This window comes from Capricornis sumatraensis, chromosome 23 (genome assembly GCF_032405125.1).
Source record: "Capricornis sumatraensis isolate serow.1 chromosome 23, serow.2, whole genome shotgun sequence".
NCBI lineage: Eukaryota > Metazoa > Chordata > Mammalia > Artiodactyla > Bovidae > Capricornis > Capricornis sumatraensis.
The window spans coordinates 48,605,407-48,631,949 of record NC_091091.1 but is presented as its reverse complement, the minus strand read 5'-3'; the positions used below and the strand labels follow the sequence as shown (position 1 = coordinate 48,631,949).

Below are 26,543 nucleotides of genomic sequence, written 5' to 3'. Positions count from 1 at the left end.
CTCTCTGCTCTGTCCCACCGCCCCGAGTGCCTGTCCGCCCGCAGAGCCCAGTGACTCCTTTATTGTAAATCATCGGCGAAGGCAAGTCCCCTCGTGGTTCCTCGTGTTTATACAAGACCAATCGAGATTGCTTGGATTTCCACATAAAGTTTAGAATCGACTGATCAATTTATACAGAAAAGACCTCCTGGGATTTTGATTGGTACTGCATTGAATTTATACATTAAGCTGGAAGGAATTGCATTTTTAATAATAATGAGACTTCCAATTCATGGACATAGTACGTATCTCTCTGTTTATTTTTTAATTCCTTGGTGGCAACATATAGTTATCATTGAATGAGGCTCGCACATATTTTGTTAAATTCTACCTAAATAGTTCATGTTTTTGATACTGTCATCAAGTCTTCCGTCATTAGTTATGATGAGAGCTGTAGGAGTTTCATACATACTCAATATTGTCTTACTAATGAACAAGATTTTCATGTTGCTAATTTACTGTTGTTCAACTCATTGATCGTTTCTTTAAAGCTTAGCGCTTTGTTGTATCTGCTGAAGAAACATTTTCCTGCTGTAAAATCTTGAAGAGATTCTTCTATGCTGTTTTCTAGATTTGTTGTTTCATGTCTCACACTTACATCTAAAAGCTACTTGGAAATGATTTTTTTTTTTCTGTGTGGTGTGAGGTATGAGCTATGCGTAAGGATTTATTTTTTTCCATACAGAGATGCAGGTGATACAGTGTTACCTCTTGAATAGACCATTCTTCCCACTTTCGATGTCATCTCTGCCATAAAGTCCGTAACCACAAATGAGTCTATTTCTGCACTCTCGGTTCTGGCTCATTATTCTATTGTCTGCCCACGTGCTAACACCACACTGTATCAAGTAAGGTAGTTTTATAAAAAGTCTTCATAGCTAAGGGACTGTGTCTGCCAGCTCTGCTTTTCTTCTGCACGACTGTTTTGACGTTGCTTAGCTTTCTGCCTTTCCAAATAAATAAATGAATCAGCTTGTCAATTTCCACACAAAAAAAAGACTTATGGTTTTGATTGGAATTGCATTGAATATATAGGTCAATTCAGGGATAATTAATTACTTTGTGATACTGAATAGTCAAAATTATAGCTCTTATTTACACAGGTCTTTAAAATTTTCTCTTAATAAAGTTTCATAATTTTTCAGTGCAGAAATCTTGTTATGTTTGTGTTAGATTTACTCATTAATGATTTCATGGCTCTCTGGTGGCTCAGAGGTTAAAGCATCTGCCTCCAATGCGAGTAGACCTGGGTTTGATCCCTGGGTCGGGAAGATCCCCTGGAGAAGGAAATGGTAACCCACTCCAGTATTCTTGCCTGGAGAATCCCATGGATAGAGAAGCCTGGTAGGCTACAGTCCACGGGGTCGCAAAGAGTCGGACACGGCTGAGTGACTTCACCTTCACCTTAAGTAGCATAGTTTACATTTTTGTTTGCCAGTTATTTCCTTTGTGTATTGAAATGCATTTGACTTTTATTGGTTGAAGTAGTTGATGCCAGGGGTTGGGCAGAGAAAATCCAAGATGAACCAGCAGGATCATGTAAGAAAGGAAGTCTCAAGGAAGGGAGGGGGAAGGGAATGGGCTGTATCGAAAGGCACAGGTGCCAACTTGAAAAAGCTCTCAATGGTCAAACCTGAACAACTCTGAAGTGAAGTGAAGTGGCTCAGTCGTGTCTGACTCTTCGCGACCCCATGGGCTGTAGCCTACCAGGCTTCTCCGTCGATGGGCTTCTCCAGGCAAGAATACTGGAGTGGGTTACCATTTCCTTCTCCAGGGGATCTTCCCAACCCAGGGATCGAACCCGGGTCTCCCGCATTGGAGGCAGACGCTTTAACCTCTGAGCCACCAGGGAAGCCCAATTAGCCACAGATAAAAATGACAGTATTGGATTATATCTCTTAAAATTAAATAATTTCTCATGAATCAAAAAAAAACACCATTATATAAGTCATACTTAATGGTGAAAGAGTGGAAATTTTCCAGTTATAATCATAAAAGCAACACCATCAGTACTTCTGTTCAGCATTGTACAAGAAGTCCTATCACAGCAGTAGCAGTGAAGAAAATTTAAAGATAAGAACTGGAAAGGAAAAAAAGATTACGTCATTATTTTGCATGGTATGTTTTGAACTGAATTAATCCAAAAGAATAAGCAAAACCAAAATAGTAGATTGAGTCATATGAAATCACCATTTTAGGACTGAATATTGGCGGTTTCATATGCTTCAACCAATAACAGTTTTTCACCATATTCTCTGTAGGGTTGCTCTCTGGTGGCTAAATGATGAAGAATCTGTCTGCCAAGCGGGAGACGAGAGTTCGATCCCTGTGTTGGGAAGATCCCCTGAAGAAGGAAGTGGCAACTCACTCCAATATTCTTGCCTGGAGAATCCCATGAACAGAGGAACCTGGTGGGCTACAGTCCATGGGGTTGCAAAGTGTTGGACATGACTTGCCAGTAAAAAACAAACAGCAAAACGCTCTTTATTAGTTTCAGGAAGTTCTCTTTTATACCTAGTTTGCTGAGAATATTTGCCAAGAATATATGCTACATTTTTCAAGTCTTTTTCTGCATCCACTGAGATGACTCTGTGAATTATTCGCATCGTTGGCAGCCGGTTGTCCTGATGAAGCCTCAGTCTGAGGTGTGCACCGTGTCCCTGGGTCTCGGGAGTGTGGCCTCATTCACCTGGCCCTCTCTTCTCTAACTGGGGCTACGCTGTACAATCCTACCCCTCCCCAAGGAGTGGGTTTTTATTTATCTCTTTTCTTTTTCTGTGCATGCTAAGTCGCTTCGGTCGTGTCCAACTCTTTGTGACGCCATGGACTCTAGCCCGCGAGGCTCCTCTGTCCATAGAATTCTCCAGGCAAAAATACTGGTGAGGGTTGCTGTGCCCTCCTCCAGGGGATCTTCCCGAGCCAGGGATCAAATCCACACTTCCTGAGGCTCCTGCAATGTAGGCGGATTTCTTAGCGCTGAGTCACTGGGAAGCCCTTTCTTTCCCCGACTGCAGAGTTTCCCCAATGTTACAGGGGCAGCTCATGCCCTTCCCCCAGTGAATTAAAACTGTTCCTAGTGGACACAGAAGAGAAAGATCCCGGAAGAGTTTCTTGTTCCTTTGCATTCCCACTGTTGTGTTGACCCAAGTTTGTACACGATGGACATTTTTAAGAGCTTGTTGAGTTGCTTCTGTGGGAAGAGTCTATGAGAAGATGCGCACCCTCCAAGCCATGTAGCCCCCCTGGAGATGTCACACTTCCACCAGCCTGCCAGTCTGTACAAAGACCCTCACCAATCCGTCCCCACAGTGTGGTGGCCCAGGGGGCGGAGTCAGGCTGGCACCTCTCCTCTCCCTGCAGACAAGATGCCACCCTAGGTATTACCCCTGTGCTTGCTCTGTGATTCTGCCCTGGGACCTTGTGGGTTTGAAGTCAGTCTGTCCCTTTGTTATTGAAAGGGTGAGAAGAAGTTTCCTTGCAGCTCTTTCAACTCAGGGCAGAAGCTGCAGGTCTCTCTGATGAGATTTTTTTTTAAGTTATGAATTCATGTAAAATTTTGTCAAATACTTTTTCTGCACCTTGAAATAAGTGTATGCTTGTCTTCTGTATTTCGTTTATCTGATGGATAACACACACACATGCAGACGTGTTGTGTACTTTTCACACATCCACAAAATAAAGGAGAAAGACGCATGAGACATATATGTATATATTTATGTGTATATAATGTGATTTATGTAAAAGTTTGGAACAATTTTCAGACGATAACAAACTTACAGAAAACTTGGAAGTCGAGTACAAAGAGCTTGCTTTTTCTAAGCCTCCTGAGAGTGAGGTACCCACATGATCCTCCACCCTGACTATTTTTAGGGTATATTTCTATAACAAGGAAGGTCGTCTATGTAACCAGCCAAATCGACATGCCAGCACTGATAGGATGCGTCACAGCGGCTAGTCCTCAGACCCTATTCAGTGTTCCCCAGTTGTTTCAGTAATGCCTTGTAGCAAAGATGCCTTTCAGGATCATGTGCTACGCTTAGTTGCCTGCCTGTTCATCTCCTTTGTTCTAGAACAGTCCCTGGTCTTCCCCGGACTATGTGACTTTGATACTTTGGAAGATGACAAGCCATTTGTTTCAAGGAGTGTCCTCCAGTCTGGATTTGTCTGCTTCCTTATAATTAGACTGAGGTTCTGTCCTTCACAGGAATACTGCTGTGATCTCGTCGTATGCTATCAGGTGGCACATGATTCCAGTTTGTTTCATAATTAATGATGTTTACTCTGACTACTTGATTAAGGTGGTGTCTGCCAGCTTTCCCCATTGTAAACTTACCAACTTCTCCTTTGTAATTAATAAGCGTTTTATGGGGGGTATAAATACTTTGGAACCATGTATATCTTGTTCTTCATCAAGTTTTTACATGAATTCCTTAATTAGTTTCTGAAAGAACTCATGATTTTCTACTATTCTCAATGGACCGTAACCTGCTATCATCATTATTCACCTCAGTGCTCAGATTGAACCTGGTCTGCACGGTGAGGGCTCATTTACTCCGGCCTGGAGTCTGCTGGCCCCACGCTCCTCGGAGCACTTTCTTGCTTTTTGGCATAGTGGTTGCAGGCTCATCTATGCTTTTTCTGCTCAAGACCTAGCCATTTCTCCAGGGACTTCTTCTCTCCCTTGGTGGTTTAGAAGCTAAGGTCCTTGACTTGATGTGCTTTTTGCTGTTGGGGTGTTGCTACCAGCAAGCCCTCCCCAGCAGAGCCAGGAGATAAATGTACATTGAAGATGCGTATTTAGATGCTTGCATGTGTGTGTATGTCTGTGTATACACTCCCAAGTATATGCAGATGCATTCATTTACATTCATATTTATTTTAATCCATCTGTTTATCCATCTATTGCTTTTATCATCTGTACGTGTGTTAGTCGCTCAGTCATGTCTGATTCGTTGCGACCCTAGGGAAGGTAGCCCCCAAGATCCTCTGTCCGTGGAATTCTCTAGGCAAGAATACTGGAGTGGGTTGCCATTTCCTCCTCCAGGGGAGTCTTCCCAACCTAGGGATCAAACCTGGGCCTCCTGCATGGCAGGCAAGTTCATTATCATCTGCGCCACCAGGGAAGCCACGTATATAAAATCCGTATAGCTCTAGCATCTATTGAAAGCTGCCGGTTCTCTCTGCTGCACCCCATTCCAACCCAGCATCTCGGTGTTCTGTTTTCTCCATTTCCATGTTCGTAACCCTCTTCTCCAGCCGTGTGAGAACACGTGCGTCTGCTCCTCTTTGTGCATTTCTTCGTTTGGTCCATGAGATGCTCTCGATCTCCGGCTTGGCCGTCACTCCCTCCCCTGCGTGGGTGCACTCTCACCTTGCCTGTGCTCCAGGCTGCCCTCAGGCAGACCCTCCCCTGCCGCCCTGTCCAGCCCACCTCCGGACTCCTGCCCTCCACCACATGCCTGCCCTGCCTTACCAACAGCTATAGGGCTGAACTGGTCAGGGAGGGAGAGGGCAGGCTGAAGCACATCCATTGACTTTAAATCCATACATTCCTTGAATTTAGGCTTCATGCATTTTCCTTTTGGCATTTTACTGAATTATTTGTGCTGATATTTTGTTTAGTATTTCTGTGGCTATGTTCATGGGAACAGTTGGCCCATAGGTTTTATTTCTTATAATGTCTTTGTCAGGTTTTGGCATCAAGGTCAAAGTGGTCTCAGAAGAGTTGGAAAGTGTTTCATCTCATTAGCCTTTGGAAAGGTCTCTCTAAGATGTGTGCCATTATGCCCCAAAATATTAAGAAGAATTCATTAAGGAAACCATCTGGGCTGGGAGATATTTTTTGGGGAGGATTTAAATTTAAAATTAGAACTTTTAAAATAAATGTGGAATTACTCATATTTCTGTTTCCTTTTTAAAATCAGTTTCTAAACTTCATTTTTTAAAGGAATTTTTCTATTTAATAATTTTCAAATTGATCTTCATGAAAATATTTATAATATCCTCTCATCCTATTTTTAATATCTGTAGAAGAATTTTTTAATTCTTCATTTTGATAATCAGAAGTTCTCCCCTGCCCGTCTTCTCTCTCCATTTCTTTTTTCCTTAGAACACTGTTTTTAAAGAGTTTCAGTGGCCTTAGATTCTAGAAGAGCCATTTTGGCCTTGATTTTTCTCTCCTGTCCATTTGTTTTACATTTTATTTATTTTATTGAAGTGCACTGGATTCACAGTATTATATTAGTTTCAGGTGTACAGTATAATGATTCAGCATTTTTATAGGCTATATGCCATTAATGGTTGTACAATAATGAGTATAATTCCCTGGGCTGTATGATATATATCCTTCTGCTTCTCTATTTTATAAACAGTAGTCTGTATCTTTTAACCCCTTATCTGTATCTTCTTCCACCCTCTTTCCCTCTCCCCACGGGAAACCACTGGTTTGCTTCTCCCAAGTGGTAACTATGATTCTGTTTCTATTTTGTTATAAGCACTTGTTTGTCTAGTCTTGAGATTCCACATATAAGTAACATCATACAGTTTTTGCCTTTCTCTCACTAAGCATAATTCTCTCTACATCCATCCATGTTGTTGCAAATGGCAGAGTTTCATCCTTTTTTATGCCTAAGCAATATTCTACTATGTATAGTGGGATACACACACAGACACACACACGCACGCACACGCACGCGCACACACACACACACACACGCACACGCACGCGCGCACACACACACACACACACACACACACATTCTTTATCTGTTCATCTGCTACTGAGCACTCTAGAGGTTTCCATACTTTGGCTATTGTAAATGAAGCGTCTGGGAACACTGGGGTGCATGCATCTTTTCGAAGCAGTGTTTCTTTCTTTCCTTTTTTATTTTTCTGGCTGCAGGCCCAGGAGGGGAATGGCTGGATCCTATGGTAGTTCTCCTTTTAGTGTTTTGAGAACCTTCATAGGGTTCTGCCATAGTAGTTGCACCAGTTTACGTTCTCAGCCACAATGCACAAGGGTTCCCTTTTATCCGCATCCACTCCAGCATTTACTATTTGTAGACTTTTCAATGATAGTCGTTCTGACAGGTGTGAGTGATACCTAGTTGCTTTGGCTGGCATTTCTCTAATAATAAGCAGCGTTGAACATCTTTTCATATGCCTGTTACCCAACAGCATGCGTGTTTGGAAAAGTACCTATTCAGGTCTTCTGCCACTTTTTTTTTGGATTAGGTTGTTTGTTTGTGTGATATTGGATTATATGAGCTGTTTCTGTTTCTGTATTTTGGATATTAGCTTCTTATCGGTCATATCATTTGCAAATATTTTCTCCCACTCAGTAGGCCAGCATGCTTGCTGAGGAGGTCCCATGAAAGCTCTCTCTGCCCTGCCCTGGGGGCAGGTGAGAGTGTTTGCTCCTCACGAGTGGGGTCCAGACTGCCCCCAGGCTCCTGGCGGCCTCAGTGGTCCTCCAGTCTGGCCGCGGGGCTGGCCGCTCCCTTGCAGGACCCCCGGGACCGGGACGCCCAGTCTGTGCCTCGCCGCCCCCTCCCCAGCTGAGTGCGTGAGTGTGATTAAGCCTGTGGGATTCCCTTCCCACCCCAGGGGCTCAGGCTCCTGCTGATCACTTTCCTTCCTTTCCTACCAGATTTCTTGTGGATTTTTCATACAACCTTGATTGTACAGGAGTCTTTCTGCCAGTCTGCAGTGAATTTTCAGGGAGAATTGCTCCACTTTTCGATGTCTTTTGATGTGTTTGTGTGGTGAGGTGAGTTTCACATCTTCTTACCGCACCATCTTGACTGATGTGTCCATTTGTAGTACATTTTAAAGTATCTTTCTTAATATACTTTATTTTATGTGGGTTTAATTTACTTTTCTTTTTATAACAATACAAAGTAAATAACTCAGTCTTGAATTTTAAGCCTTTCTTATTTTCGTATGTAAGCATTCAGGCTGTTAATTTCCCGGTAAGCATGCCTTTAAGCTGCTTCCCACAAGTTGTGTTTTATTGCATTTTTATTATCCTTTAATACAAAATATTTTATAATTTCCATTGTAATTCGTTAGTTGATTCATTGGTTATTTAGAAGCATATTGTTGAGTTTCCAAATACTTGTGGACTCTTTGGTTATATTTGTTATTTATTTCTAGAATACTTTTTTCTACACTCAGAGGATATACTCTGAATGACTTCAATCCTGTGACTTCATTGAGATTTGATTCATTTTCCAGGATATGATCAATCACTGAGCCGCTTGTATTTGACTGTTTTGAACTTTGAGTTGTGAACGTTGGCTCTTTATTCTCTCGTCTTTGCAACTACAGCTTTCTCTGTCATCCTTTTGGCTGTGCTCATCCTTTCCCTCTATTAATTGCGGAGCTTCTCCAGTTCATCCTGCAAGTTATTAATCAAATTTTGTGCGCGTTCCATATGACTTTTTTTTTTTTTACAACTTCTAAAGCACATTTGAGTTATTGCATTTTCACTTTGTATTATTATTTTATTCTCATATCTAGCTCCTTTTTCACTTTCCCATCCTTCTTCCTTTCTAACCTGTTGTCTTATCTTGTATATGCCTGTAAAGAATATGAATGATTTTATTCTAGTTTTCCTAAGTCTTCACATACTCTGTTCTGCACTCAATCAAAGAAATACCAACCCCTTTGTAGTTTATAGACATTTAAAAAATAGAATACATATAAAAGTGCTATAGAGAGTAAAGCTCTGTATACTTTTAAGGTGATGTTATTAGTAATAAGGGTGCTCTGCTACAAATACCAATCCTTGAAAATGTACAGAATCATGGGAAATGAGCAAAGACTTGAAAACTGCAGGTGGTACACCACCTCAACTTTTCTCAGAGGCACAAATATGTCTTAAAATATGTGCATTTATACATATGTAGAAATGTCTTAAAACATGTACATATTTTTGTACATGTTTGGTATATAGAGAAACAGGACTTGAAAACTTCAGGTTTAAAAATCTAGGCTTTGTTTCCTAGATTTTAGCAAAATATAGTGCTAGGTCACTGGGTAAAGCATAGGCCTTCATTCCTTCTAAAGGGATCCTCACTTCTTGCTTTTGTTATTTATTTATCGGTAAGAATGGTAACTGACAATTACACAGTTAATTACCATAAGTCATCAAGATTTCACTGTTTTCTGATGGGAAATGCACACTTGTGCTCTTGGACTGGCTGGTATAGCGGGAATGCTTATAGCTAGAGATAACGGGGGGATTTAAGCAAGAAAGGCACTGATCTCCCAGCTATGGGATGTTGAAGCGGGGTCTCTAGCTCTGCTGGTGCAGCCTGATATTGCCACCAGGAAAACCTAATCTTTCTTTTGCCCTCCACTCTAAGTGCCCTGTTTACTTAGGGACCCATGGTTGTCGACTGGTTGTGAGATGTTCTGGAACCACTCTGGCGTCCAAGGCGGAAGAACTGGGGTGAGGCTGTCCCAGCAACTACCTGCCTCTCATCAGAAAACGAGATCTTCCTCGGTGCCCCTCTCCCTGTTCCTGGCAGCAGGCTTCCTCTTACAGCTCCTGCCCATGGGGTCTCACTGAGCCCTCGATGGCAAGGGGAGGCTAGGTGTCGGCTGGCGGCTCTGCTCACAAGGAAACTCCACTGAGAGCAGTCAGCTCCTGCCTCCTGTGCCTGGTCGGGGTGCTTTCTGGTTTGGGTAATGAGCAGGACACACCGAGTTCACTGTGTTCCTGTTGCTGTTCGGTTGCTCAGTCGTGTCTGACTCTGCAACCCCATGGACTGCAGCACGCTGGGCTCCCCTGTCCTCTGCTGTCTCCCAGAGTTTGCGCAGATTCACCCATTGATTCAGTGGTGCCATCCAACCATCCGATCCTCTGTCATCCCCTTCTCCTCCCGCCTTCAGTCTTTCCCAGCATCAGGGGCTTTGCCAATGAGTCAGCTCTTCACATCAAGTGGCCAAAGTATTGGAGCTTCTGCTTCAGTAGCAGTCCTTCCAATGAATATTCAAGGTTGATTTCCTTCAGGATTGACTGGTTGGATCTCCTTGCTGTCCAAGGGACTCTCAAGAGTTTTATCTAGCACCACAATTTGAAAGCATCAGTTCTTTAGTGCTCAGCCTCCTTTATGGTCCAACTTTCACATCCGTATATGACTACTAGAACATCATAGGTTTGACTCTATGTACCTTTGTCAGAAAAGTGATGTCTCTGCTTTTTAATAGGCTGTCTAGGTTTGTCTTAATTCATCGTGTTACTTATGGAAAATTCGAAGATCTGACCTCTAAGCGAAACCTGTCTTCATGAAGAGGCATGTGTGGCTTTGCATGCAGTGGAACTTCTGCCCCAGATGGTGGCGGTGGCAAGGACCCTGCCCTCTGTGGCTGCCACGTGGCCTGCTGCTCTGCACCCCCACGACAGCGCCCAGGAGGCGGTGCCGGCCCGGCCCAGGCCCTGTGCTTTTAGCCATTGCTCCTCATTGCCTTGAAGATGCAAGGAGAGGTGGGGTGGGGCGCGGGAAGAATCAGGGCTCTGCTGCTTCCTGCCCTCAACTTCGAGTGAAAGATGAGTTCTCTTGCCAACTCTGAGCGGGAATCAGCGGCCCTTGGGTCTCGTGATTTCAACATTGGCTGGACATTGCAGGAGATGCTTTTCATCTCACAGTACTTAAAATTTTTGATTGTCTTTCTTACACAAAATTCCCCCTTTTCTCTGTATTTCCCCCCAGATTTTCTCACTAAAAAATAATATAATGTCAATTGTCCTGATTGCAAACAAAATTAGTTTGTAAATGAGTAAGAGCCCTTTTCGTAGGGCACACAGTTATCTGATCACTCTCTTCAGTGTATGATCGACAACTCTCCAAGACCATGTTGTTCCGCTTCTCAGTTACTATTTACATAAAATCTGTGGACTATCAAGGTCACAGCAAGGGTAGGTGCTGAATAAATACAGGAGGACCCTTGTCGCATCCAGCGTGGCTGTCGCTCCCCCTCTGTGGAGAAGGACACAGAGGGGGAGCTGCCGCTTCTCCTGTGCCTGGGTCCCCAACATGAAATCTGAGTCCCACGCGGCAAGTGTGCCAGGCAGTTCTGTGGCGGAGACGTTTGCTGAAGGCTTGCAGCAGCTCGGGCACTGCATCGGGCCTGCCCTCAGCCCACTTCCCACTCGTAGGGAGGGTGAAAGGGAACACGAGTGGGCCAGATCGGCTTTATTTGCTTAAACAAGAGGCAAAGGCAAACTTAATTCATGCTGGAGTGAAATACTCTTCCTCAGCGTGATGCTTCCCTGGATGCTCTTGAACAGAGCGCTGAGGCGTTTCTGAGTGTGGGAATTAGCAGGAGGAATTGGATAAAGAAGGGTGGAGCCGCACCTTCGGCTTCAAAAAATGCCCAGCAAAGTCAGTGGTTTTGTCACGAAGAAAGAGCCTGGACGAAGGACTCCTTTTGAGGAAGGAGCCTTTGATAGATGCCCGCCTGTTCACTTATCGCATTTTTCCAGCTCTATTTATTTTAAAGGAAGAGGGAGAGTTCTCAAATTTCTCAAAATTCAAAGGAGTGGATATCTAATGGTGGAATCTCCGGTGCGCGGAGTAGAGATTTGGGGTCGTTATTCAAGTCCAGTCAGGAATCGGATTCACTCAGGAATGTCCTGTGGGGCGGGGAACCTCACGCGAGGCAGTTTCCTACGGGAAACATGGACGCCGTTATCACGTGAGTGGCCCGAGCTCCGGCTCCAGGAGTTTCACCAGGGCCTCAGGCTTCTGCAATGTCCGCAACAGTGGAAGGGTCATGTCTGGTGGTGGTTGGAGCCTGGGTGTGGAACAGGATCAGAACTCTCTTTGTTAGAAAACAAGACATCTGATTTCTATATGTGTGTGCATACTATTTCAGTCTGACTAGACCCCATGAATATAAGGAATTGTCCTTTCTTTCTTTCTTCTGAGTATTCCTCAGGCCCAAGTACAGGGCGGAACACATCTGAGTCGTGTGGCCGTATTGCGATCCTTCTGTAGACTCACGCGGTCTTGGGTTTGGTTTATGTCAACTGTCCGTCCGCGGTTTGACTCTGCAGGGTGCTCTCCAGCAGCAGACTGATCACGGGTGTGGTCCCCGGGCTGGACAGCCCGTGTGGGTTCCTAGTTGGGTGGCTTTAGGAAGGTCACGTGATCTCTGTGTTTAGTTTTCTCATTGGCTGCGTCTGTGTGCATGCTCAGTTGTGTCTGACACTTTGCGACCCCATGGACTGTAATCCACCAGGCTCCTCTGTTCACGGGATTTCCCAGGTAGGACACTGAAGTGGGTTTCCGTTTCCTCTCCCAGCGGGTCTTCCCGACACAGAGGTTGACCCTGTGTCTCTTGTGTCTCCTGCGTTGGCAGCTGGATTCTTTACCACTGCACCGCCTGGAAGCCCTTCTTATCTGAATATGGAATAAGAAAAGTCCTCACCTCATATGCTGCTGCTGCTGCTGCTAAGTCGCTTCAGTCGTGTCCGACTCTATGCGACCCCATAGACGGCAGCCCACCAGTCTCCCCCGTCCCTGGGATTCTCCAGGCAAGAACACTGGAGTGGGTTGCCATTTCCTTCTCCAATACATGAAAGTGAAAAGTGAAAGTGAAGTCGCTCAGTCGTGTCCGACTCTTCGCGACCCCATGGACTGCAGCCTACCAGGCTCCACCATCCATGGGATTGCAAGAGTACTGGAGTGGGGTGCCATTGCCTTCTCCACCTCACCTCATATGGCTTTATAAAAATTAACTATATTAATATTTGTAAAGAACCTGGGACAATGCTTGAGAAAGAAATACCATGTACTGTGTCCAGCCTTTATCTGAACATCTCCATCTGCAAAGTCTTGCTCCCTTGAAAGGAGTCTTGGATGCTAGAAATTTCTCTTCAGTATTCAACAGAAGGGTCTTTGCTTTTAATTTCTCCTTATTTTCTCTGCTTCTGCTAGATGAGGCCATGGATCGAGTTTAGTTGGTCTTCTCCATGCCGACCCTCTGGTCATATGAAGATGAAACAAGTATGGAGATAGGGAGCTTCTCTTTAAGCATCTGGATCACATTCTGAGATGACTTCAGTTGTGCCCATCTTAATGGGTGGAGCTGGTTGCATGGTTCTAGAGATGGTCTCTAGAGAGGATGACCACCCCCCTCCCCACCCTCTTCCTGCCCTCTGCTTCCTTTAGGGTTGGTGTATAGCCCAGCAGCTTTGCAGCACTGCACTCTTCTTTTTTGTTTGCTTGTTATTATTATTCTTTCTACTCCGGCAGATTTTCCATTTATTCATTTTATCATAGGTCTCATTGGTCCTCTTTTTCTAGAATGGGAAACACTGTGAAAAATTAGAATAAAGGAAATATTTCACTATCAAACAATTCAAAGATTGTTTTTACCATCATCATCTGTGAGATGATTTCTTGTTGAAACGCTGACAGTCATCATCAAATTTTCCTTTTGTCCTCCATCTTCCAATCTCAAGTATTACACACTAATAAAAACATTTAAAGTATCATGAGAAAGTAGTTTAAATTGCCTGAGTTCATTACTCTTAAATTCTTTAGCGGTTATCTACCTATGCATATATATATATATATAATTTTACATATGTATATATACAATTACTTATAATTATTAGTTATATACTTATTTTATAATTCTGTGTTTACAACTATTACTGAAATAAAGCACAAACTTCCCTGGTGGCTCAGATGGTAAAGCGTCTGCCTACAATGTGGGAGACCTGGGTTCGATCCCTGGGTCAGGAAGATCCTCTGGAGAAGGAAATGGCAACCCACTCTGGTACTCTTGCCTGGAAAATCCCGTGGATGGAGGAGCCTGTTAGGCTACAGTCCATGGGGTCACAAAGAGTCGGACACGACTGAGCGACTTCATTTTCACATTACTTTGAGTTAATTCAGTTGTCTGTCCTAAGCTGATTGGCAAAGTTGTGGATTCTAAAGAGTTAAGACCCTGAGCTGCAAATAATTTGCTTCAGAACAGGGAGCCAGGGAATGTGGTCTGTCCACCTCCCATCAAAGCCTGCCCGCCCTGGCTTTCTAGAATATCCCGGATCCATTGCTCCTGCTCCATGTTACTGCTTTCATCCTAGTGAGGGTCCTTGTTCCTTCCTTCCTAAAAACCATCGGCTCACATGCCACCTCTTTCATGCCACTGTCCCCTGTGGGCCATATGGGATTAATCTCTCTTGGCTCTTTGTATTTCTTTAGTATTTTGTTTCTCTATTGTATTAGATTTCTTTTTCCTGCTTTGTTATAGTTATTACCATCTGTTCGCCCCAGTTGGGTGGTAAGATCCTTGGAGATGGGAACAAAGTCTCCTTGTTCCGTCTGTGTCCCCTCCCGGCTCCTGGCACAATAACTGCTCAGTGAAGGAACAGTTGAAGGGACTCCAGGAGGCCCCAGGTCCAGCCGTCGGGTGTCAGGGGCGCGTTCCGTAGATGAACCACCTCAGCCTCTCCGAGGAGCCGAGTGACCTGCCCGTCGCAGGGTTAACAAGTAGGAGGACTGTGGGCAAGTTTAGATTAACCTCCTTTATCTTCTATTTGCGCATTTTAGGCTAATTTTCAATTATCAAGTCTCAGCAGTTCCCAGATATTAGAACTGCTGCCATGTAGACCTACTGTTTGTGCATCTGATAAAAAAAGAAAAAAAATGATGTGTCCTTGAGGTTGGCCTCCTCATGCACAGTAACTTGCTGGGTTCAACAGCATAATCACTGTGGACCCAGCATCAATGACAGCACATCGAGGATGTAATGGCCAGTGGTGGTGAGATACGTGTGGCCCTGCTGGTTATTAACTTGTGTTTGACACACTTGAAAAGTAAGAAGCTCCCAATTTGTCCTCCCTTCAACCACCGAGGCTGTAATTTCATCATTTCAGGCCTCTTCTCGGGAAGGATATTCCTGGGATGTCACTCCTAGTCACCTGGACGCTCTCATTAGCGCCTGGCTGCCATCAGCCCTTCCGGGAGGACCCGTTGCCTTGTCTGCTCTGCACACTTCTTTCTTCCGCTGGCTGTGATCACAGCACGTGTCACCTGTCCTGGAGCGTGCAGACATTCTGATAGTTCAGACCACAGCATGTACCGCTGGGCGAGGGCTGTGTAGACCCCAAGGGCCCAGCTGTGTGCACCGAGCTCTTTTCCGTGACGAGCCTTCCTGGATGAGTGGTGGATCTGGAAATTGCAGTTAATGACTCATCTCAGTGAAGTCCTCCTTGGTTCCAGCCCTCTTTGCTTTGGCTGTGTTATCTGTAGCTTTGGAACTCCCACTAAAGGAGCAGAATTATCTAAATTTCCATTTGACATTTTCCTTTACAATTGTTTTGACATCTCCATTTATAAATTTCTTTTCTTGTTAAAGCTAGATTGGAAAAGTGGATTTCTAGACAAGTCTTGCCTGGCTCGAAGCCTGAGGGTGGGTGCTCATCTCGTTTAATTGGGGAGCATCTAAGCCAGTTATCATCCATCAATAAGGACAACCCAGTGTTTTCGGAATTCCAGAGGGCTCTCTCCCAGGCTCCAGAATCCTTCTCTGCTGATTTCCCTGGGAGACCAGGCTAGGCCCCCACGCCCGAGTACCCCATGGGCCTAAACTTTCCCCTCCCTTCAGGAATCAGGGAAAACTGTTTGTGTGATGAAGGCTCGCTTGCTCGGCAGCTCAGAAACCCCCAGGTATCATCATTAGGTATGAGGTGGGGCTCTGCTTACCTACCAGGACAGAAAAAAACCCCTACATTCTCCATCCAGGTCGCAGAGACCTTGATCCCAGTGACCAACACTAGTGGCAACTTGTTGCCTTCTTTACTTTCCTTCCTGGTACCGTGTGAGCAGCTGGTTTATGACTTGTATCGTGTAGCTTGGAGTCTGTTTTGCTTCTTTTTAAGTGTATTCTCCTCTGCTATGATAGGATAATTGCATTCTCCGCCCAAAAACTGTTTTTCTAAAAATTTACATTGTAGGAATAAATATTTCAATGGGGAAAAAAGTTAGAGGTTAGATGTGGGCTTATAGGAATTCTTTTTCCTGCTGGAATTTTAACAGTAAAGTTATTATTGCTAGGCTGAAACTCCAGTACTTTGGCCACGTGATGCAAAGAGCTGACTCATTTGAAAAGACCCTGATGCTGGGAAAGATTGAGGGCAGGAGGAGAAGGGGACAACAGAGGATGAGATGGTTGGATGGCATCACTGACTCAATGGACATGAGTTTGAGTAAACTCCGGGAGTTGGTGATGGACAGCGAGGCCTGGCGTGCTGCAGTCTGTGAGGTCACAAAGAGTCAGACACGACTGAGCGACTGAACTGAACTGAACTGACGCTTGGGCAAATGAGAGATAAAAATGCTTTATTTATTTATTTTTTTCTCAATCTTAGCATGTGGAAGTCTCCCATTTCTTTCTACCACCTGACAAATTTGCCGGCAGCAGATGTGGTCTGGGGTCATTCCTTAATAATTCTTTAGAGCACTGAGTGACTCAGAAGAAACACCACGTGCTCCTGTGCCTCCAGAGGTTTCTGTTTGCCTGCTGATGGCTTCTCTTCAGATACTGATACATTGCTTCCCTAATCACTAATCCTGACTTTGCATCCCTAATCACTAATACTGACTCTGCCCGCTCCTTGACTTCAGACAATACTACAAAGATACAGTAATCAAAACAGCATGGTACTGGCACAGAAAGCAGACACACAGATCAAAGGAAGAAAAGAGAGCCCAGAAAGAAACCCACTCGCCTGTGAGTAATGAGGGCTTCCCAGGTGGCATCAGTGGTAAAGAACTTGGCTGCCAATGCAGGAGACGCTGGAGATGAAGGTTCAGTCCCTGGGTCGGGAAGATCCCCTGGAGGAGGGTGTGGCAACCCATTCCAGTATTCTTGCCTGTAGGATTCCAACGGACAGAGGAGCCTGGTGGGCTATAGTCCATAGGGTCACAAAGAATTGGACAAGACTGAAGTGACTTAACACACATGCATGAGTAGTTAGCCTAACAAAGGCAAGAGTATACAGTCGGGGAAAGACAGTCTCTTCAGTAAGTAGTGCCGGAAAAACCGGACAGCTACACGTAAAACAAGAAGATTAGAACGTTTGATCGCACCATATGCAAAACCAAACTTGAAACAATTTAAAGACCTAAATTCATGATCTGAAACTACAGAATTTCTAGAACAGGCAGAACACACTTTGACATAAATTCTAGCAATCTTTTTGATCTGTCTCTAAAATAAGGAAAAAAATAAAAGCAAAAAATAAACAAATGAGACATAATCTACCTTGAAAGCTTTTGCACAGCACAGGAAACCATCAACAACAACAGGCAACCTCCTGCGTGAAAGAATGTATTTGCAAATGACATGGCAGCTAAAGGGTTAACGACCGAAATGCATAGACAGCTGAAACAACAAAAATACCAAGTAAACAAGCAGCCCGATTAAACCAAATGGGCAGAAGGCCTGAACAGGCACTTCTCCAGAGAAGGCAGTGCAGAGGGTTAAGAGTTGTGTGAAAAGTTGAAGGTGTACAATGTGGTTACCTGACGCATGTGTATGTAGCGAAATGTTTGACACAGTGAGGTTAGGTGACACATCCTTCGTCTCACATAATTGCCGTTTTGTGGTTACAGTGAGGTCGTTTGTGATCTGCTCTCTGAGCAGCTTCTAAGTATACAGAGGAGGGTGAGCGTGCAACTTGGCAGCTGCAGCATTGTCACTATGCTCACCATGCTGCGCGTTCTTCTTCTCGAACGTTTGTCCCTTTGACCAACGTCTTCACATTTCCCCTCCTGCAGCCCCTGGTAACCATCAATCTAGTCTCTGTTCCTCTGATTTCATCCTTTTTAGATTCTTCGTGAGAGGATGGAGGCTGGGATCTCCTACCCCGCCATTTGGTGACCTCTAAATCTCATGGTTCCTCTTTAAGTTGACATTTACAGACATTGAAACATACACACTAACTGTTCAATTTTGACAAACAGATGCAGTCACTTGTGGAGATTGTCACTTCCAGTCACTGTAATGAAGCTGCTGTGAATATTCTTCTATACTTTTTTTTGGACATAGATTTTAATTTCTCTTAGACAAATACACAGAGTAGGCGTCTTTTTTTTTTTTTTTAATTTTAAAATCTTTAATTCTTACATGTGTTCCCAAACATGAACCCCCCTCCCACCTCCCTCCCCATAACATCTAAGTGGGTCATCCCCATGCACCAACCCCAAGCATGCTGTATCCTGCGTCAGACATGGACTGGCGATTCAATTCTTACATGATAGTATACATGATAGAATGCCATTCTCCAAAATCATCCCACCCTCTCCCTCAGAGTAGGTGTCTTTTAATTTCATGGCTGCAGTCACCATCTGCAGTGATTTTGGAGCCCCCAAAAAATAAAGTCTGACACTGTTTCTACTGTTTCCCCATTAATTTCCCATGAAGTGATGGGACCAGATGCCATGATCTTCGTTTTCTGAATGTTGAGCTTTAACAACTTTTTCACTCTCCTCTTTCACTTTCATCAAGAGGCTTTTTAGCTCCTCTTCACTTTCTGCCATAAGGGTGGTGTCATCTGCATATCCGAGGTTATTGATATTTCTCCCGGCAATCTTGATTCCAGCTTGTGTTTCTTCCAGTCGAGCGTTTCTCATGATGTATTCTGCATATAAGTTAAATAAGCAGGGTGACAATATACAGCCTTGACGTACTCCTTTTCCTATTTGGAACATGAAATTAAAAGACGCTTACTCCTTGGAAGAAAAGTTATGACCAACCTAGGTAGTATATTGAAAAGCAGAGACATTACTTTGCCGACTAAGGTCTGTCTAGTCAAGGCTATGGTTTTTCCAGTGGTCATGTATGGATGTGAGAGTTGGACTGTGAAGAAGGCTGAGCACCGAAGAATTGATGCGTTTGAACTGTGGTGTTGGAGAAGACTCTTGAGAGTCCCTTGGACTGCAAGGAGATCCAACCAGTCCATTCTGAAGGAGATCAGCCCTGGGATTTCTTTGGAAGGAATGATGCTAAAGCTGAAGCTCCAGTACTTCGGACACCTCATGAGAAGAGTTGACTCATTGGAAAAGACTCTGATGCTGGGAGGGATTGGGGGCAGGAGGAGAAGGGGACGACCGAGGATGAGATGGCTGGATGGCATCACGGACTCGATGGACGTGAGCCTGAGTGAACTCCGGGAGATGGGGATGGGCAGGGAGGCCTGGCGTGCTGCGATTCATGGAGTCGCAAAGAGTCGGACACGACTGAGCGACTGAACTGAACTGAGGTTTAACTTTATAAATAATTCTGTTGAAACTTTTCCAAAGCGGTTGTAATATTTTCGGTTTCACCCAAAGTTCCTGTTGCTCTGTTTCCTGGTCAGTATTTGGTTTTATCAGTCTTATTAATTTTCACCATTCTAGGGCAGGTAGTGATATCACATTGCAGTTTTAATTTGCACTTCCTTGATGAGAAGAGATGCTGAGTGCTGGTTTGTGCGGTTACTGACCATTCATACTGCTTTCCTTGTGAAATGTTGATTCAATTATTATTTTGCCCATATTTTAATTTGGTTGGACTGTTCATCTTTCTATTATTGAATTGTAGGAGTCATTGTGTATTTTGAATATGTCCTTTGTCAGACAAATGTTTTGCAAGTATTTGTGGTTTGCCTATTCATTTTAATGGTGTCTTTTGATGAGCATCAGTTTTTAATTTCGGTAAGTCTAATTCATCATTTTTCTCTTCATGGCTCTTGATTTTTGGGTTCTGTCTAATAAATCTTTGCTTGTAGGTTGCAACAGTATTCTCTTATATTTTTTTCTAAAAGCTTTATAGATCTGTGGTATACAAAGATATATAGATCTGTGATTCATTTTGAAATTTTTTTTGGTATGATGTGCAGAAGCATGGGGGTTCAAAATAAACATTTTTCTATGTGGATGTCAGTTGTTCCATTACAATTTGCTGAATTTAACTTTCCTTTTGAGTTGTTTGGTGTGCTTGTGAAAAGTCCATTGACTATAGACGTGCCATCTATTTCTGTATTCCGTTTCCTCCATCTGTCTACTTCTGTACCAGTACTACACTGTCAGGCTTCCTGAAGCCTCACAGTAAACTTGGAATTCAGATAGCAACGTCCTCAGCCTGATTTTGCTTTTTCAACATTGTTTGGACTTTTCTAGGCCCTCTGCATTTCCATATAACTTTTTGAATCAGCTTGTCAATTTCCATAAAAAAGACTGGAGGAACATGAATAGGATTGCACTGAATCTATACATGAATTTACAGAGAATATATCTTAATAATATTGATTCTTCTAATCCATGACCATGATATATTTTTCCAAATATTTGGGTCTTTAAAAAAAATTCTCACAGCAAAATTTTGTAGTTTTAAGTACAGAGGTTCTTCATGTGTTTTGTTAAACTTACTCCCAAATATTAAACATTTTGGAAGCTATTGTAAATGGAATTATATTTTTATGTTTCAGTTTCTAATTGTTATTGCTAAAATGTAGAAATAGTAATTGATTAAAAAACTTTATAGAGTTGTAACTGACATCACATTGCATATATTGAACTTTTGAAACTTTTGACATCTGTATACACTTGTGTAACCAACACCCATCATGATAAAGACATCAAACACCTAGGACTTTCTTGCTAGTAGCATCTGAATGCAGAGTTCAAAAGAACAGCAAGGAGAGATAAGAAAGCCTTCCTCAGTGATCAGTGCAAAGAAATAGTGGAAAACAACAGAATGGAAAAGACTAGAGATCTCTTCAAGAAAATTAAAGATACCAAGGGAACATTTCATGCAAAGATGGGCTCGATAAAGGGCAGAAATGGTCTGGACCTAACAGAAGCAGAAGATATTAAGAAGAGGTGGCAAGAATATACAGAAGAACAGTACAAAAAAGATCTTCATGACCAAGATAATCACGATGGTGTGATCACTCACCTAGGGCCAGACATCCTGGAATGTGAAGTCAAGTGGGCCTTAGAAAGCATCACTATGAGCAAAGCTAGTGGAGGTGATGGAATTCCAGTGGAGCTATTTCAAATCTTGAAAGATGATGCTGTGAAAGTGTTGCACTCAATATGCCAGCAAATCTGGAAAACTCAGCAGTGGCCACAGGACTGGAAAAGGTCAGTTTTCATTCCAATCCCAAAGAAAGGCAATGCCAAAGAATGTTCAAACTACTGCACAATTGCACTCGTCTTACACACTAGTAAAGTAATGCTCAAAATTCTCCAAGCCAGGCTTCAGCAATACATGAACCATGAACTTCCAGATATTCAAGCTGGTTTTAGAAAAGGCAGAGGAACCAGAGATCAAATTGCCAACATCTGTTGGATCATCAAAAAAGCAAGAGAGTTCCAGAAAAACATCTATTTCTGCTTTACTGACTATGCCAAAGTCTTTGACTTTGACAAGAAACTGTGGAAAATTCTGAAAGAGATGGGAATACCAGACCACCTGACCTGCCTCTTGAGAAACCTATGTGCAGGTCAGGAAGCAACAGTTAGAACTGGACATGGAACAACAGATTGGTTCCAAATAGGAAAAGGAGTATGTTAAGGCTGTATATTGTCACCTTGCTTATTTAACTTCTACGCAGAGTACATCATGAGGAACGCTGGGTTGAAAGAAGCACAAGCTAGAATCAAGATTGCCAGGAGAAATACCAATAACCTCAGATATGCAGATGACACCACACTTATGGAAGAAAGTGAAAAGGAGCTAAAAATCCTCTTGATGAAAGTGAAAGAGGAGAGTGAAAAAGTTGGCTTAAAACTCAACATTCAGAAAACGAAGATCATGGCATCAGATCCCATCACTTCATGGGAAATAGATGGGGAAACAGTGGAAACAGTGTCAGACTTTCTTTTTCTGGGCTCCAAAATCAATGCAGATGGTGATTGCAGCCATGAAATTAAAAGACGCTTACTCCTTGGAAGGAAAGTTATGATCAACCTAGATAGCATATTGAAAAGCAGAGACATTACTTCGCCAACAAAGGTCCATCTAGTCAAGGCTGTGGTTTTTCCAGTAGTCATGTATGGATGTGAGAGTTGGGCTGTGAAGAAAGCTGAGCGTCGAAGAATTGATGCTTTTGAATTGTGGTGTTGGAGAAGACTCTTGAGACTCCCTTGGACTGCAAGGAGATTCAACCAGTCCATTCTAAAGGAGATCAGTCCTGGGTGTTCTTTGAAAGGAATGATGCTAAAGCTGAAACTCCAGTACTCACCACAGCTGAAACTCGCCACCTCATGTGAAGAGTTGACGCATTGGAAAAGACTCTGATGCTGGGAGGGATTGGTGGCAGGAGGAGAAGGGGACGACAGAGGATGAGATGGCTGGATGGCATCACCAATTCGATGGACATGAGTTTGAGTGAACTCTGGAAGTTGTTGATGGACAGGGAGGCCTGGTGTGCTGCAATTCATGGAGTCACAAAGAGTCAGACACGACTGAGCAACTGAACTGAACCAAGTTTCTGAGGGGGCTTGGGTTTGATCCCTTGTCAGGGAACTAAGATCCTGGATACCACTCATGCCAAAAAGATAACAGACATTCCCATCACTCCTAAGAGTTCATTGCACACCTGTGTAATCTTTTCTTCCTCCTTCCTACTGCCACCCTTACACACCCCTCCTCATCTCAAGCAACTACTGATCTACTTTCAGCCACCATACCTTCAGTTCAGTTCAGTTCAGGCGCTCAGTCCTGTCTGACTCTTTGTGACCCTATGGACTGCAGCACATCAGGCTTCCTTGTCCATCACCAACTCCTGGAGCTTGCTTAAACTCATGTCCATCGAGTCAGTGATGCCATCCAACCATCTCAACGTCTGTCGTCCACTTCTCCCCCTGCCTTCAATCTTTCCCAGCATCAGGGTCTTTTCCAGTGAGTCAGTTCCTGATGGGAGAGACTGACTGAGGAGGAAAGTGAAAGAAAGTGAAGTTGCTCAGTCGTGCCTGATTCTTTGCAAACCCATGGATAGTAGCCTGCACCAAGCTCCTCCATCCATGGGATTTTGAAGGCAAGAGTACTGGAGTGGGTTGCCATTTCCTTCTCCAAGGAATCTTCCCAACCCAGGGATCGAAACCAGGTCTCTCACATTGTAGACAGATGCTTTATGGTCTGAGCCACTGAGGGGGAAACTGGGTCTTATTCTGATGGGTGGGGCCATGCTCAGTAAATCTTTAATCCAATTTTCTGTGGATGGGCGGGACTGTTTTCCCTCCCTGTTGTTTGACCTGAGACCAAACCCATTTGAATGCAGAGTTCCAAAGAATAGCAAGGAGAAATAAGAAAGCCTTCCTCAGTGAACAATGCAAAGAAAGAGAGAAAAATAATAGAATGGGAAAGAATAGAGATCTCTTCAAGAAAATTAAAGATACTAAGGGAACATTTCATGCAAAGATGGGCTCCATAAAGGACAGAAATGGTAGGGACCTAACAGAAGCAGAAGATATTAAGAAGAGGTGGCAAGAATACACAGAAGAACAGTACAAAAAAGATCTTCATGACCAAGATAATCACGATGGTGTGATCACTCACCTAGAGCCAGACATCCTGGAATGTGAAGTCAAGTGGGCCTTAGAAAGCATCACTACGAACAAAGCTAGTGGAGGTGATGGAATTCTAGTGGAGCTATTTCAAATCCTAAAAGATGATGCTGTGAAAGTGCTGCACTCAATATGCCAGCAAATCTGGAAAACTCAGCAGTGGCCACAGGACTGGAAAAGGTCAGTTTTTATTCCAATCCCAAAGAAAGGCAATGCTAAAGAATGCTCAACTACCACACAATTGCACTCATCTCACATGCTAGTAAAGTAATGCTCAAAATTCTCCAAGCCAGGCTTCAACAGTATGTGAACTTTGAACTTCCAGATATTCAAGCTGGTTTTAGAAAAGGCAGAGGAACCAGAGATCAAATTGCCAACATCTGTTGGATCATCGAAAAAGCAAGAGAGCTCCAGAAAAAAAATTTACTTTTGCTTTATTGACAATGCCAAAGGCTTTGACTGTGTGAAGGTGAAGTCGCTCAGTCGTGTCCAACTCTTTGCGACCCAGTGGACTGTAACCTACTAGGCTTCTCCGTCCATGGGATTCTCCAGGCAAGAATACAGGAGTGGATTGCCATTTCCTTCTCCAGGGGATCTTCCCGACCCAGAGATCGAACCCGGGTCTCCTGCATCGGAGGCAGACGCTTTAACCTCTGAGCCACCAGGGAAGCTGGATCACAACAAATTGTGGAAAATTCTGAAAGACATGGGAATACCAGACCACCTTACTTGCCTCCTGAGAAATCTGTATGCAGGTCAGGAAGCAACAGTTAGAACTGGACATGGAACAACAGACTGGTTTCAAATAGGGAAAGGAGTACGTCAAGGCTGTATATTGTCACCCTGCTTATTTAACTTATATGCAGAGTATATCATACGAAATGCCAGGCTGGTTGAAGCATAAGCTGGAATGAAGATTGCCGGGAGAAATATCAATAGCCTCAGATATGCAGATGACACCACCCTTATGGAAGAAAGTAAAGAGGAACTAAAGAGCCTCTTGATGAAAGTGAAAGAGGAGAGTGAAAAAGTTGGCTTAAAGCTCAACATTCAGAAAACTAAGATCATGACAACCGGTCCCATCACTTCATGGGAAATAGATGGGGAAACAGTGGAAACAGCGTCAGACTTTCTTTTTCTAGGCTCCAAAATCACTGCAGATGGTGATTGCAGCCATGAAATTAAAAGATGCTTGTTTTTTTGAAGAAAAACTATGACCGACCTAGACAGTATATTAAAAAGCAGAGACATTACTTCGCCAATAAGGGTCCATCTAGTCAAAGCTGTGGTTTTTCCAGTAGCCATGGATGGATATGAGAGTTGGACCATAAAGAAAGCTGAGTGCCAAAGAATTGATGCTTTTGAACTGTGGTGTTGGAGAAGACTCTTGAGAGTTCCTTGGATTGCAAGGAGATCCAACCATTCCATCCTAAAGGAAATCAGTCCTGAATATTCATCAGAAGGACTGATGCTGAAGCTGAAACTCAAATACTTTGGCCTCCTGATGCTAAGAACTGACTCTTTGGAAAAGACCGTGATGCTGGGAAAGATTGAAAGCAGGAAGAGAAGGGGATGACAGAGGATGAGACGGTTGGATGGCATCACCAACTCAATGGACATGAGTTTGAACAAGCTTCTGGATTTGGTGATGGACAGGGAAGCCTGGCATGCTGCAGTCCATGGGGTTGCAAAGAGTTGGACATGACTGAGCGCCTGAACTGTTGGTGTTATTTTCTTATGATTGAGTTTTGAGAGTGTTTTATTCAGTCTCAGTGTAAGTCCATAACTAGACAGGTGATTTGAACATTTTCTCCCAGCATGTGGCTCAGGTTATCATCATCCTAATAATGTCTCTCACAGAACAATTATTTTTTAATATTTGCAATCTGATTTATTGATTTTTTTCTTCCAGGGATCTTGCTTTTGGTCTTATATATAAGAAATTTTTTCATATATGAAGGCCACAAATATTTCTTCCATGGTTTTTTTCCCCACAAAGTCTTATATTTTAGGGTTTTATGTAGGTCTACGATCCACTTTGACTTAATTTTTCTGTGTAGTGAGAGATGGTGTCAAAGCTTGTGTTTTGCATCTAGGCAGCCAGTTGTTTCCATGCCATTTTGGACTATATTCTTCTTTTTCAAAGTTTCTTTGTCTGTATTCAGGCCTTTACACTTCCACATGAATTTTAGACTGGGTTTGTCAATTTCCACAGAAAAACACTCTGAGGTTTGGATTGGGATTTGCTTTGAATCTTTTTTTTTTTCTTTTTTGAGGCTAATTTCTTTACAATATTGTATTAGTTTTGTCATACTTTGACATGAATCTGCCATGGGTGTACATGTGTTCCCCATCTTGAACCCCCCTTGAAGAATTAATGTATTAACAATATTGAGGTTTCTAAACTAGGAGCATGATATATTTATCCCCTTATTTAGGTTAATTTTCTTTGTAAATAGCTAGTGGCTCTTATTGTGCATGACTTGTGTATCTTTTGTTAAAATTTTTCGTAAGTATTTTATTTGTTCTGATGCTATTATAAATTCTGTTGTTTTATACTTCTAGTTTACAATTGTTTATCAATAATATATAGAGTAAAAACTGATTTTTACATACTGATCTTATATGTTGAAACTTTGGTAAATAATATGATTTTTTCCAGTATCTTTTTTAAATTGGTAGATTTAATGAGGTTTTTTACATAGATAATTTTATCATGTACGATTAATTCAGCTTTATTCTTTACTTTTAATAAGCATGCCTTTAACTCTTTATTTTCTTGTCTGATTTCAATGGTTACAAAATTCTATAAAACATTGAATAGACTTGATAGGAATGAACATTCTTGTGTCATTTCTGATCTCAGCAGGAAAGCATTCAGTCTTTCATCTGTAATTATGAGGTTAGGTTGAAGCTTTTCATGGATGT

At 43.0% G+C, this 26,543-nt stretch overlaps 1 non-coding gene across 1 annotated transcript; it reads right to left on the bottom strand.

The window, feature by feature from the left end:
- Positions 1-1,819: 1,819 nt before the first annotated feature.
- Positions 1,820-1,891, bottom strand: TRNAW-CCA (transfer RNA tryptophan (anticodon CCA)). Its single transcript has one exon. It is a non-coding gene; the product is annotated as a tRNA-Trp (tRNA).
- Positions 1,892-26,543: the final 24,652 nt, after the last annotated feature.